General features: G+C 44.9%; 1 protein-coding gene across 5 annotated transcripts in view; it reads left to right on the top strand.

Moving 5' to 3' along the window:
- The window catches only part of SETBP1 (SET binding protein 1), a 265,843-nt gene that overhangs the window by 17,869 nt on the left and 232,721 nt on the right, over window positions 1–15,253 (top strand). The gene's annotated exons all lie outside the window — the stretch shown is intronic.

The raw sequence follows: 15,253 nt of genomic DNA, 5'->3' as shown, positions 1-15,253 counted from the left end.
GGGTATGATCTTGAACTATCCTTCAGATGAACCAATTCAGAAGAGATCAAAAGTTCAACCAGGCTTCTTCTATTTTTGTATGTAATTGAGTTTTGAGATTAATGATTACATGAGTGAGAAATGAAGGAGCCCACTTCTAAACTGCTTTGTGCCTGAGCACTAATGCTCAAGCCTTTTGGCAGTTAAAGCATTCAACTGCATTTTTAAAATAGAGGTATGTGCATGGCGAACAATTGAATTCATTCCTGTATTCTGGGTGATGGGCTCCATTATTCTTGATTACAGCATTGTGTGAGTAGCACTATAGTTATGCTACAGAAAATACTTCCATTATAAGTCTCATTTTCTTCCAGATGCATATCATTTTCTTGAAATATCCTTCTGCAGAGAAATTTTTGGTACTTTAAGTCTGGGTAAAAATTGAACTTTTTTTTTTATTTTTTCACTTATTCAAGAATGAGAAAAGAAAGAAAATCCTTTCTCATATGAGCTGTTTTCAGGAGTACCCTTTTGATTTGCTGTTGGCTTGATTTTTCTGTAATGTCACCTATACTTAGTATATAGACCAAATTTAGTTTGAGTATATTAAGCAGCACTGCTGGGGACACACATTTTTGGATTAGTGGTATTTTCTGTCCTAAGCATTAGCCAAGTATGTTTGGTCAGGTCACAGGAAAAATACTTCACCTCTGCCTTCTTAGTAACACATAGATTTCATGATGAGTTCAGACAGAACCTAATTTGATAAAAGATGCACATATGTCTCCAAAACCTGTACAAATTTATCTGGGATTTAGGCACCCTCTGATTAGGGCTTGGGTCTCAGCTTCGTTTTCCTGCTCATGCAGCTTTGATCCTTCTTCTCCCACACCTTATACATGTGATGGGTGCTCAAAGGGCTGTGTGAAGCCTTGAGGAGACTAATTGCCACCACCTCTTCCTGGAGAAATCCTCCTCGGCAGACTGACTTAGACCAAAATTTTCATTACTCAAAATCACTTTTTTAAGCATTGATATTTCCCATTGACTCAAGGCAGAACCCAGGGAGATTAACATCACTCACTTTTGGAGTACTTTTCTTACATGCTGAACTTGAAACCAAACAAAAAAAAAAAAAACAATTCAAGGGGATTTTTTTCTCTTAATCTTTTACATGATGTAGTAGTGCATAGGCATGAAAGAGGTAGCTCTTTTTAACACAGCAGAAGCTTGGCCCTGGAACACTTCGAGAAGAGATTTTCCAATCTATTGGAAAGGATGGGCTGCCTTCTTAGCACCAAGAAATGTCTAATTTCCAGTTTCCTTTCTTCCCTGAATGTTTGTAGAGGTTTCAGGGGAAGCAACAGAGTTTTTATGAGACTCAGTGACAGCAAAGATGTCACAAGCAATCCTTCCATAGCAATGTAGAGGAGAAAAAAAGAACTGCAAACCCCTATTTACCATGCATGGGCTGTGGAGAATATGACTGCACAAAATCAGAGCCTTCATTTCTGTGTATCACCCAGTCTGATGGGCATGGAAGGCGTGTTCTTTTCTCTGTGGTCATCCAAAAGGTTGAATAAATAAAGCTAAGCATAAGGAAGTTATGCGCAAAAAAAAACCCCAAAAAACAAACAAACCCAGTGGGAACAATAGTTTAAAAAAAGCACCTTGTACCATGGTTATGCTCAGGGTGATGACTTTATTGCAGGAGGACAAGGAGTTTGAAAGAAACAGACCACAGCTCAGACACGGCTGCATCCAGCTTGCACCTGCGTTGCGAGGTCCGAGCTGGCTGGGGCTGTGTTCACACACACACCCTGTTCTCAAGCTGGGAGCGCTTTGGGTCAACACTGGTCTAATCTGGCCATTAAAACAAACAAAAAAACCTCAGCACCCAGCAGGTGGGTGCTCTGAGCAGATGGGGAGAAGGCTGCTGCCCCGGTGCACCATTAGCATAACACCCAACGGCTGCCGCGCGGCAGCTGCTGAGCCGCAGCTGCGGCAGAGATGTCCCCGGCAGGGGTCTGGAGAGACCCCAGTGCTGTGATCTCAAGGGGTGTGCCTGATGCCTGGAGACCAACAGCCTGCATCACCAGGATGGGGAATAACCCGTGTCCCTGCAGCCGGGGGGATTTCACACACGCCTGCCCCTCGGCCCATGGGGTTCCAGGATCAGGCTGTGAACACCTCGCATCAAGGGGTGATCAAAGGCACTGCAGAAAGGGAGGTGGGAGAAAAGTTCTGGTGCTGGCAGAGTGATTTCTTCTGTGGCCAATATCTATCTTGTGGTGGGTACAGAAATTTTTGGGGGGAAGATAACTAGGAGGAAACAGCAAGTTGAAATTTGCATGGATATGTAGCTTTCTGGTCTGTGTCTTTCCCTGGAAGTGCAGAGCATGCAGGAACCGTCTGCATTTACTTGCAGAAGCATTGAGAGCTGCAGTAGTGGTTGTGGGGGAGAAAAAAAAGTGATTTGTCACATTTAAATGGTTTTGGCGGTTTTGAAATTTCAGCACCAGGCTGTTTTGATTGCCTGTTGCTTTAATCAGCACAAGCTCCAGAAAAGCAGCTCCTGGCAGCAGAAGGAGGGAACAACACATTTAAAGAGTGGGACAGACCTTCAGCTGGCATCAATCCACTGTCCTTTATGGATTTTTGCCAGGAGAGTTTGGCCCAATGCACACACTTCCCTTGCACATGGGAGCATTATTTGGGTTTACCACCTTGCTCGTGGATGCAGAGAATATACACAGACTGAGCTGCAAGTGCCATTCTTGTGCCTCTGGTGGGTGGGAGTGGTTGTCCTGCACATCATGGAGTAGCACCCAAATTTATTTTTCCCCTGAGGAAGTGCAAACTCTATCAGGACTTGAAAAATCCCCTTAGCTTGTTGCATAATATTTCCAGCTACATCTCCAGCAGTCCCCAGTGCTTTGAAATACCACTTCAGCATTCTTGCAGGAGTTTCAATACACACAGCACAGAGAGCAAGTAATGAAAACATGGAAGCAATTTAAGTAACAGCATGTGGGTACACAAAGGACTGGTAATGCCAGCAATGTAAAAAGGGACTGTGAACTGGGGATATAGCATTTATTCAGTGGCCACTTAGGGAGGAAGAAGATATGCCTGTTTCTAAGCTTTACACTGCTCTGCTAATTAGGCAATAGGGGTTAGTGCTTGATTTCTAAAGCTGTGGTCCAGAGAGCAGCAGTGATTAGAAGGGGACTCTGTGGAGAGCCACGATGCTCATGTGCTGAGGCCCAGGGTTTTTTCCTTTGATTCCAGCTGCTACACTATATTAAAAGACATAAACATGCATTAAATACTTTCCTCATGTTGCTTTTCCGTGTGAGCAATCGCCCCAGGGATGTTATGCGATCCTGAATGGGAGGGGAGGGAATTCAGGAGAGGATCTTGCTGGGTGCAGTTGCTGATGCCCCGGAGTGGGGAGGGAGGCAGGGGATGAGAAAATACCAGCGTTGGGAACCTCTGCTCTGCTGGCCTGAATACCTGGCTGCAACGCAACAACTTTTGGGGTTTCTTTTAAGTCCAGACCATGCCAAGTTTCACATCGGCTTCCCTTACTCAAAAAAAGAGTAAGGGTACTTTCCTAACCCTTTTCCCGGGGCTGCTCAGAAGTTGAATCATAGCTTGAGCTGTTTCTTTGGCTGCTTGTGTGGCAGTTGGAAAGTGCACAAATGTTCTGTAAGAATTTTCTCTTGTTTCAACCCTTTGGCACCTGGGGATGGAGTGGGCTGAACTGTTGCCACTTCTAAACCCACAAATAGCTCCATTTCATTTAGTCTGATTGGAGAAGGAGGGAGGGAGGGAAGAAAAAAGCCAGGAGCCCAGAGGATGTCCTGCTGGCAGGCTGGCAAGCCCAGCAGCTGCTGCTCTCTCACCTACAGTAGGGTTGTTTGAGTCAACCACCTCAGCAACATTAAAGGTGCTTTTTCCTTCAGATAAGGAAATGTTGTTATCAGATGTTATCAGTCTGGAAGAATATTGAAAGTGTGGTACCATATGCAATGAAGCAACCTATCAGCATTCTCTACCTGCCATGGAGCATTTAAACAAGTCCCAGATGAACAGTTATTTCTCTGATTATTTCCTTTTCTGTTTTATTTCCTTTTTTTTTTGTCCCTTCCCTGCATTTGTTTTTCAGTTTTTTTTTTTCCTATTCTTTTATGTCTGTAAGCACTTTATTTTCCACCCCTTCTTTGTTTAGGCACAGCCTGACAAAGGTTCTTTGCAGCTTTCATCATACGCATAATGTCCTTCAGAGGATGTAAGCTTGTGGTTTTGTAATTATTACTGCACTAGGGTTTTTTGAGAGCTTGGGATGGGTGAATGCATTTCACTGCTGAGAGATAAGCACAGCAGCAAGTCAATTGGAAGTAAAGCTTCCTTGTGTGTAGTCAGAGGAAACTCTATCTCTGGATTTTCTAGCAATGTTTTTTTTTTTTTTTTCCTTTTGAGTTTTTGTAGGTGTTTGCCATTTCTCTGCAGGAATCAGTTCTAACACTTTCCCCCTTGAAATTCAATTCACAGTCTTCCTTTTCACTGCCCCACATATGCAACTTTTTCTGGTGATTCACCTTTCATTGAAGACTCTCTCATTCACATGCTCTCACCATTGCTGATGCCAAATTGATTTTTGCCCTTTTTTATTTTATATTCTTTTATTATATTTCTGTATCATTTACACATATATTTGTAGCTCTGTAGCCTATCATAGTATTTATAGTCTTTTTTACCTTTTACATTTTACCTACTCTGCTAGACAGAAAGACAAAGTGAATTCTCTAGCAGCTCCAAGCTGGGGGTACAAGGGTAGATTCTTGGGGAAGCCAAAGTTGAAACTAGTTGTCCGAGCCACATTTTCATAAAGTTAAGTTCCTATCTAAAAGAGGGGTAATTCAAAGAAGGTTGAATTGGGAAGGAATTACTTCCCCACTGATGTCTCTAAGTGGGATTTCTGTCAGATATGCCAATTTGCTAAACTTATCAAAGTTAGGTATGCATCCATCTTTGGGTCCATCTTTGGCATTTTCCACCTGGCCAACTGTGCACCTAAGGATCCTGGTAAAGGCACCCTCTTTTTATCACCTAACTGTGTGATTTTAGCACCAACAAAAAGGCATCACTGCCCGCCTTCTTCTTCCACAGAAGATCACAAGTGCTCTCCCTCCTCTCCTTCCCCCTTGTTTTTATTGATGACTGCACATTGCACTTTCCCTCCAGGTTCTCGTGTGCATCCGCAGCTCTTGCTGCATTACCCCTGTGCTGGACTCATCTCCCCGGTGATTTGTGTGCATGATCATCCAATTGCTCACCATGCAGGCTTATCCCTCTTTGCTAGGGGCATCCCTGTGCAAGATGTCATCTGAGTCAGCTCTTCCCGTTGCGATCCCAAACGTGGCCCAGGGGGTTGATGTAAGTGCTTGCTCTCTGTGGCCTAGTGAAGAAAAGAACCTGCACTTGCAGGTTAGTTGTACATGCTTGAAGTGGTAGGGTTTGATTTACAGCTTATTTTTCTTCCCCTCCCTCTCCCCAACTCCCCAAAGGATGGAACACCCACAGTCCCTTCAGCTTGGACCTGTTTCTATGCTGGTTTAGTCCTTGTTCTCTCTTTGCAAAGCCTTCAGGCAGCTCTGCTTATGCTTATGGTGGCTACCTGGAGTGCACACCAGCAGAGTAGAGCTCAGCTCTTCCCAGGTTATGATATAGTGGTAGAGCCCCAGAAGTGCCAGCACAGTGGAGGAGCGTTCTCCAAGCTGCCTCCAAGGCAAAACTGGCTCTTGAGCAGCTGAGAGATCAATAGAGAGCTGCTCCAACAGGCACGAGGCTCCTGGCGTTTTTAGTCTTTCTACACAAGTGCATGGGTGCAAAGATACACAAACTCAGCTCTTTGATAGTCATCCCAGGTGCCCTTTAGGCTAGCTTTTCTTCCTACCACACTGTTGAAGGCACAAATGAAACAGTTGCAGTTTGGTGGTCTCCCACCTCAGGTATTTTAGGCTCACTGCAAAAAAAAAGAACAAGAATGAATGGTGGGGTTTGTTTTGGTTTGTGTTTGTGAAAAAATTAATTTCTTCACTTAAGAAACCAGTTTTTCTGGGAGATGAGGACAACTTAGGTTCATCCTGGTCCATGAAGGCTGAGGTGCTCACAAAGGGAGCTGAGTCATCTTGATCCCCCACATAGCCATCTGGAGGAGGCTGGTCCCACCTGAAGGTGCTTCAAAGCCTCTCCATGAAGAGCTGGAGAGCTGGATCCCAGCTTTTAACCCTTCCTTCTCCTCTAAAGCTTGCTGGAGAAGTGTCTGTCTTGCATCATGTCCTGGATATCTGGATATCTTGCGACAGGAATAAGGCAGAGTGTCTTTTCCAGCTCAGTGCTCTGCCTGAGCCTGCTGATGCCCACCCCTCAGCTCTGTCTGCTCCCAAAGAATTGTGCTTTTTTTTTTTTTGCTACTAGTCAAGTGGGTGCTAAAGAAGCAAACATCTGTCAGTGAAGGGATGGGCTGAGGAAATGTAAGCAGGCTTTTTCTGCTGAACACAGAGTGCCAAACAAGGAAGACTTGGTGTACTTGATTAACTGCCATATGACCAGGGCTTGGGAAGGCTGTCTGTGTTGAGGACAGGTTTTGTTTTGTAGCAGTCTCTCCCTCCCACAGCTGAGTTTCGATGGCCTTCTGTGACATTTCCTTGTTTACTTGTGCTGTGTCTTTCTCTTCCAACCACAACAAAATATCCACAGACCTGGTGTTGGGATTGAGGAGATGCTGCAAGGAAGCAACTGGGACAAGTGCAGGAAGCTGGGGGTCCAGGTGGAGGTCCTTGCCCCATGCACCAAACTGCAGGAGGACAGGGTGCCAGCCCTTGGCCAAGTTGGTGCACGCGTGTTGTTTCGAAAGCACCATGGCCTCCAGGCTAACAGAGATGGAGATGTGATGTGCTGGCATGTACACCCAGGGCTGCAAACTGGTTGTGTTTTCATTTGCAGAGATTTTGGGGTGTCAGTCATTCATATACATGATCGTGTTCTTCCAGCATCAACTTTTGCCTGCCACACTTCCTCTCCTCCCCTTCCAGGCATGCCTGACCACAGATACCTTCTGATTTACTTAAAGACTTTTCATCTTGACTTCATTTTTCACACAAATACACACACACACACACAACACAAACAGCTAGCCCCCTCAGGTCAGGTCTAATTCTTCCCATGCTTCATTCCCAGATGGGTTTCTTGCTGGCCCCATTCTCTGCCCAGCCAGTGGGACTGAGTGATGGACCCATCTTAGTTCATTTGAAGGGAAAGCTTGTCTTCACCTGGTGCCCTCAGCTTTTCTTTTCGTTTGGGTTTTTTTTAAGAGAACAGAGACTTGCAAAAGTAGGTTTCTGGCCACTTTCCTCCTATGTAACTTCTCTGATGTCTAGTGATTAATGAACTTTTCAGCTAAGCCCTTTTTGGGACCCTCTCAGAGTTGCCTTTCCTCTGGCTAGAGAACAACTTGAACAAAATATGTTAGAATATTGTATCCCAAAGATTGTGATTTTTCATCACATTTGATCAAAACTGGACAAAATATTCAAAAAACATTCATGAGAGAGGACTGTGCAGGCAGGCAAGGACTTTGTGTGTACATTCACATACACCCAAATACCGTGTGACCATGTTAGCCTTGTTTCCTTAGGAAACTGGTCTAAAAATATACAGAATAAACATTAATTGTTTTGGTTTTTTAATGTTGAGACTTTTCCAACTTTTGGACCTTAAAATGATTCCATTTCAGATGTGACCTTCGAGGACAAGTCCAGTTAGCTGTGTTTTTATAAGAGCACTATTTTCCACTTCTTGACATGACTTCTAACACAAGTTAGACCAGTGACTGCTGGTTTCTTAATTTCAGGAGATAAAGTGCTATTTCTACATTGTGGTTATATTTGGACTCCGAACTGCAGGTGGTTGCTATGAGGAGAGGGATTCTCAAGCCATGGTGTTTGTATCAGTAGCATGACACTGTTTTCACATAGGATGGACAGCAAGCTCTATTTGTCCAGACTGGTCAGAGTCGTATCAGTCCGAACATCTTGTTATTATTTTTCTTTTTTTCTTGGAGCTGTGGGCTAGCAGTGAAAAGAACAGCATGAGGGCTAAGGTGTCTTACTACAGGTTGCAAATGGGATTGTATACCTGAGATCTGGCTTGGACTGTGGCCAAGACAGGTTAGCTGAAGATGAGGACATGGTCAGGTCCTGTACACAGGAAGGCATCAGAAGAGCCTGCCTTCCCACAAGAATGTCACAAATTCTATAGAGAGGAGGGTAAGTGGAACCATCTTGCCTCTTAGTACAGAATGTGAAATAGAGCAATGAGATTAAGTGACTCACTCAAGGAACCTGTCACAGGCCGGGTTAATGCTCAAACCCTTTTCACTGAGCTGTGGTTACTTAACCATGACACAGTTGAGTCTCCCAGGGGTGACCTGATCTCCAAGCATGGAATGCAGGGCCCTTCTAGAAACCAGTCCTCCTCTAGCTGTCATTTAAACAGATCAGTTTGTTTCAAAATAGTTAACTCTCTGCATCTTCACTGCTCACTTAAAAATAAAACATCTCAGGGAAGAGCTAGGGCGGGATGCAGAAATAAGGGGGCGGAGTTTTGGGGACAGCATGCAATTGGTTGACCTAGATGCCCTTAATAATCCCTTCTGGTCTGTAAACCTTAAAATGTGGTAAGAGTTGAATGAGGAATATCTACTGGAGGACTCATTATCTTCTCATCAGTTTCTCATGGCTCTCTCTCACCTGGGTGGCAAGGTTTACAGAGAGAGATGGTATCTTTTTATCGACATTGGGTGTTACAAAAACTCTACCACTATAAACTTGGGTGGTTCATTGAGGAATTCCAGTACTTTGCAGCACCCTAACTTCATGCAAGCTGCTCTCCCTCCACATGGCTGACAGATGAGAATCAACCTGCAGGGGATTTGTGGGTCATTCTGACTTGCCCAATGCTCTTGTTTTCCAAAGGAATCTGGTGGCACAAACAAATGAGGCAGAGGACATGGCCCCCCTCTCTCTATGCTGAGGACTGTGACAAGGAGAGGGATGAGCACTGGACTTCAGTGAGTCACCACGATCACACCCTCGCCTCACTACAGGGCGAGTCACTGCTTCCCCAGCTGGAGCTTCTGTGAGAAGGCACTTCTGTAACACGGCTGGCAGATATTTCCCAGGAGGATGCGTAGGAAACTGGAGTTTCCTCATACCTCCGAGGTAGAGCTTACACTGGGATTACTAAACAATCAGTAGTCTCCCCTGCTCCTCACTAGAGCATTGTGCCAGCCTGGGTAGCTTCACCAAAACTTTACCTGCTATATTCCTGTGTGGGTAATTTGGTGAAGGGTCACCCTTAAGACTGAGAAAAGTAGACCTGAGGAAGATGTTTTTTTTCCACTGGGGAGCAGCAGCACTAACAGGGTCTAGATCAGCCCTCATTTTTGCCTCCCACCAAAGTCTATTCAGCTGCAGGGACAGTCCCTACATTAGTCACCTATCTAATCCTTATTAGCAGGGAGCTTGAAGGCACTTCTTTATTGCATCTTCCACTGGGAACTGACGCTCTTGGACTTACAAGATATTCTGGTTCTTATATCCTGTGTTGTGTGCAGGTTGGATGGGGATAATTAATTTGTCCTGTCCATTTTCTGACATTGTGTCCACCAGCACTCAGCTGGTGAAGTTCCCTTCTCAAAGACAGCCTCTTTCTTTCCATGGGATACTTTTCTTCAATAATTTATGTAATCAGCAGGACAAATACCCTCCAGCCTTTTCTCTCTTTGGTCTTAATTCCATTGCATCACTTGTAATTATATTCCTGATTTGAAATTGGTGAGGGGGGTGGCGTGGGAAAGCCTATTTGCTTCTGTGACTACAGCACAGCCATCACAGGAAGAAATGAGGAGAGGGTGATGGGGAGGGACTGATCTGTCCTTAGGCCATCAGCTCTGGGCGTGGCAGGAGCTGCTCTTAGTCACTGGGGGACAGCCACTGCCAGCATGCTCCTTGGGAATCTGTGACAAAACAGGGCGGCTCTGCAGGAGGGCAGCACGTCCTTTGCTGCTCCTTGTGCTTTGGCTGGCAGCTGTGGTGCATAACCAAGCTATGCTTCATCCTTGAAGCCAGCTTGGGTCCTTGGGATGTGGAGCTGTGGGCTGTAATTTGGCTGCTCATGTTATCTAGAGGATGTTTTAAAGAAAAAGGAGGGCAGCTTGTGGTACACAGCCAGATGCTCAACCTGAGGCATTTGAGTGTGATGGAAAGGCTGGCAGTGATTTATTGTTGGCTTTCTGCATTTGCTGGAGTTCATATCACTGATATATATGCAAGACTTTGGTAAAGTAGGACTATTGCAAATTACTCTCTAAATAAGTATTTTACTATCTATGTGTTACTTTGGCCACTGAATTTCTCTTTGACCTGCTCAGATGTTGGTGTTGAGGATTGTTCTAAGGTAGTGAAAAGGTGGGAGATGGAAACCCTGTCTCTTTTCAGTCGATCTGACCTCACTTAATCTAATATACTCAGCACGAGCCCATGGGGTACAGCAGCTGCGTGCTGGAGATAGAAGTCGACTCAGTCCATCTTGGCCACATGGTTTAATAGGCCTATGAAATCTCTGGGTCAAAGGCCAGCCACCATGCCCATCTTTGTCACATCTCAGTGATGTGTATCCTGGCAGGTTTTTCTTTTTGTTCCTCCCCGGCATGGAAAGAACCATCTGCCGGGTTGGCTTTCATAAGAATTTTGAAAAATACCAATTTCCCTTTGTGCGAGGGGGTGGGGGCACACAGGACAGAAGGAGGAAGGAGAGCCTGACCTAAAACCAAGCCAGTATTTTCAGGGATTTTAGAATAGCTTGTATTGTGTTTCCTACTCCCCAAGGAAGGGTTGTCCTCTTTCTTCTTTTCTCTTTGATTCGATTCCCTGCCACTCTGCAAGCAAGTCAGAAGCTGCAGCTGCTGCTGTCAGCTGGGAAGGGAGTCCCCTTGTTTAAAAACCATGTGTTAATCCCTGGTTAGAACAAGTAGCAATGCTTTATGCTCCCCTTATAGCCCCCTTTTCTCTCTGCATCTTGACTGCCTGGCCGCAGACTTACAACTTGTGTGAAAACACAGGCAGGCTGACACCAAAGAGACTCAACAAGAACCACAGGTAGCATGAAGATCTGTAAAAAAATAAGCTCAAAGCCTGGACAAAATATAGTTTTGAGAGTAGGGTGGCAGTCAGAAAGGACAAGTGTATTATGAGGTCTGGGGTAAAATTTCCTAAAGGGAAACCTTTAGGAGTAAGAGGAGCTGTTTTTGTCATAGCTGTTGGACACAGATGGGTAGAAGTGTTTGCTCAAGGGGCCTGTGCTTTGTTCCCAAGGAAAAGCCAGCAGCCCAGTGGGAGAGGAATTTAAACAGTGAGGTAAGGAGAAAGGAGGATTTGGCTCTGCCAGATGGAGACAGCCATGCAGGCAGTGCTGCAGAGTGATGGGTAAATAAGAGGCCCAAGGGGTTCAGTAAGTTTACCAGCAGGTGTGATACCACAGCATTGATGGGTGAATGCAAAAGGTGGCCTGGGGCTGAAACAGGAGAGAAAGAAAGAGCTTTGATTTTGACCATCAAAAAACTCCTTCCTATCTTTTCTAGTAAAACAAGAAAATGAATCTGCACAAAGACAGGGAAAAGGGACTTAGATGGTGGATGGTACTTACAGAAAATTGAAGTTACAGTGCCCTGTAACTGTTATAGATCATAGCATGATTTTGGTTGGAAACCCTTGCCACAGGCAGAGACAACTTTAGACCATGTCACCTCTAATGGTAGAAAAGAGCACAGGTTTTCAGCTCTTTCCTAAGGTTTTGAAGCAGAAAATTGAAGCAGACAGAGGTGTATCACCCAGGACCACTGGAGAAGGCATCCCACCACACAGCACCCCAGCTACAGCCAGGACCCCTGCTCCCACCCCATGGCTTGGCTGGATCGGTCGCTCCCCAACATGCCCCACATCTCCTTGTCCACAGGCTGCAAGAAACAACAGGGCTCCCCGCAGGCTTTTCCTGCCAGCCTTTTCCCAGATGTGCCGCTGCGGGCAGACCAGCGATGCCCACCCACCATGGGCGGCAGGTGGGCCGAAGCTAGGGCCGCTTCCCCGCAGATCACTCGCGACCTCTGCTCCGCGGTTTGGGGGACAGGAAGGAGCCAGCAGCCACGGCCTGCACCCCAGGCTGCTGCCGTGCCTTCCCCGCCGTGGCCCCTCGTTAATAAAGAGGTGTAATTGGGAGCCCTCCCTCCATCCCGTCTGGTGTGAGGCCATTTGTGTGCCGGAGGAGGAGGGGCAGGCCCGGCGCTGAGGGGGGAGGCGGCAGCGGGGGAGAGAGGGAGGGAAATCGCCTTTGTTTGTTCAAGTAATTTAGGCCTCAGATGTTTTCGAGAGAGAAAGGCAAAAGGAAGGTTGATCGGCGCTGGCAAAGGTGTGCTCCTGGTGCATGAAAATATGCCGAGAGCAGAGGGGACAAAGTGCAGGAAAGAAGTGTGGATTTAAGCATTTTGCGTCTGGTTCTCAAGTTTGCCAGGCGAGATGCGAATCTTGGAAGAAGCCCAACCAATAACAAAAAATAAACAAACAAAAAACTAACCAACTGAGAAAAAAAAAAAAAAAAAAAAAAAAAAAAAAAAACCAAAAAACACCAAACCAAAAAAAAAAAAAACCCAAACAGGAAAGAAGTTTGGTCTGCTTCTCTGGCTGAAGGGAAAATAGGAGAGTTGCTAGGTTTTGCCGCCAATTAATTTTGTTTCTGTTTTATATGTGCTAGCACATTACTTTTGGAGTCAAGATTTTCTATTTCATGTGCACTACCACACTGCCTTTGGTGTTAAGAGTGCAGATCTTCTATGCCTCCCTGTTTCCCATCAACCCCGTTAGACATCTCTTTTTTTAAATGAGAATAGAAAATCAAACAAAACAAGTGACAAACATTCTTCTGTTCATTTTCAGTTGAAGTAAAACTCACATTTAAGCCTCACTGAAAGACCTAAACTAAGTTGAAAATGTCTGCACTGTGAAGGGTGGGCTTTACCATTGAAACCCTTGTGTTTCAACTGTGTGAAAGTTGCAGAAAAATGCACATGGGATATGCAGAATTTAATTTTTTTTTTTTTTTTTTTTTTTTTTGCAAGTTAGAGAATAGGGTAGTGGTGTGAAAGAAAGAATTAGTTATGGCAAATCTTATTAGTGTCCATTGTAAGCAGAGAAGCAGAGACATATGGGACCACTTGCAAAATTATTTCTTGTTTATTCAGCTTCGTAACCGAAGCAAATTTTTTTGCATAGTGTCATTTATTTGGCAGCTGGAGGGGTGTGGAAGGTGTGCGTCTATGAAGCAAAAAGGAGGGAAGAGAGAACACAGTGTTGGTATTCCATTAAAAGTGATGCTCAATGCTTTGTTTGTCAGGTTTTGGCAAAGCTTTTTGCTTTGAAAGCCATTCAGAGAGGATCGAAGCAGATGGCAGGGAGATCCTGTTTGTGTTATTTTTGGACATTCCCATTGAAAGTCTCAGATTGTTGTCCTTTTTCCCCCTTCCCCCACTCATGCATGTTTTTCTTTCTTCCTTCCTTTCCCCTTTTCTTCTTGAGAACTTTTTTTTTTTTTAAAGCATATATTATTAATCATACAACATCACCTAAAAGCTGGGTGTGCTCCTGATGAACCAAGCTGTGGCTAGTTTATATTTTTGTCTGTCTAAAATCAGACAAAGCGGTGGGAGGACTGTGTCCTGAAGCAGTACAAGCAGAGTCAGGAGAGCGAGCTGGGAGGCCAGACTGCCATTTCGTGGGGTTCAGCTCAACAGCAGCACATTTCTCTGGCAGACCAGCAGCTGTATTAAGCCCAGGCAGCAGGTTTAGATTGAAGGTCTCTGATAAAACAACTTTAGTGACCCACATCCTTTCTAAGCCCTTGTGGAGGAGAGGACCAGCTGGAGATAGACTGGAAAACTGAACTAGCCCCTGGCTCTTTGTGCTGGTCTTCCCATGTCATTGGTCTCAGGCAGCCTGGAAAGCTTTCATTCTTCCATGGTCCACGCTCAGATTGTGGTAGTAAGAGAGAACTTCATTGCCTCACATTGCTGGTATAAACAGCTTCCCTGAGCAGTAATTTAGTTTCTAGTAACAGCGCTGGAAATGTCTGCAGCGCTTTTCATGTGGAAGTCTTCACAGAAGCCCTTCACAACCTTTGTGCAGGCAATCCAGCAAAGCTGAGCCCGGTCCAATCAGTTAAAGCACTTGGCTAGCCCAGGTCTGTCAGCGGGGATGTGCACACACAAGGAGGATGGGAGGTCTTGGCTGCAGTTGGTATCCAAAAGTTCAGGTGATTCACCCGAAGCTCCTCCAGATGATTAAATCTCTTAAGCTAAGCTGGAAATCTCGAGGAAACAAGCATTATCATGCTCGTTCTGTCAGTGGTTATTCCCAGATGGAAACAGATATTTAAATCCTCAAGTCTTTGCATCAGGTGATATTAGCAGTACTTTGGCACAGGAAAATGGTTTATAAGGACATAAAGCTTTGGCCCAGCAAAATAAGCAAATTAACTTTACAGGTTTCACTTTTACTACTGTAACACTAAAACACAGTTCAGTGCAGGTTCTGTTTGAGTTCAAGGTGATGATTCATCTTGGTTTTTACATTGATTGAACCTGTATACCCACATCCTCAATGTTTTTGACTGTTTTTTTTTTTTTCTTTTGTAACTGGTGCACTGAGGGAATCCACTTCATAAACTCTCATTTTGTTCTTAATTGAATGAACACTCAGAAGTCTTTCATGTGCGTTGCAGCACCTGAGTTTCAGTGCTGTAGTTGCAAGGTGGTAGTAGGTGACTCTTTATGTGTGATGTCCCTCAAGGTGCATTTTGTTGGATGCAATAATCTCCGGAGGGGAAAAAATAAAATTAAAAAAAAAAAAGAAACCAAAAAAACCCAAAACAATCTTCACCTTCCTGTCACTGTTATCTCTTGCTGGATGATGAACATCCCCTTGGCAGTATTTTTGTTCTGCAGTGCTGACTTTTTTGCCTGCCTTATTGAAGTTTGGCAACACCTTTTTGTTACCTACTGGATGAACCTTCTGCTCAGAGGACCTTCCCATGCTCCTGAGGTGGCACGGCTGCTCTGCCCAGTGAGGATATCCCTTCAAGAGCTTCCAGGGATAAG

The sequence above is a fragment of the Passer domesticus genome, chromosome Z (assembly GCF_036417665.1).
Source record: "Passer domesticus isolate bPasDom1 chromosome Z, bPasDom1.hap1, whole genome shotgun sequence".
NCBI lineage: Eukaryota > Metazoa > Chordata > Aves > Passeriformes > Passeridae > Passer > Passer domesticus.
This window is presented reverse-complemented; position numbering and strand designations above follow the sequence as displayed.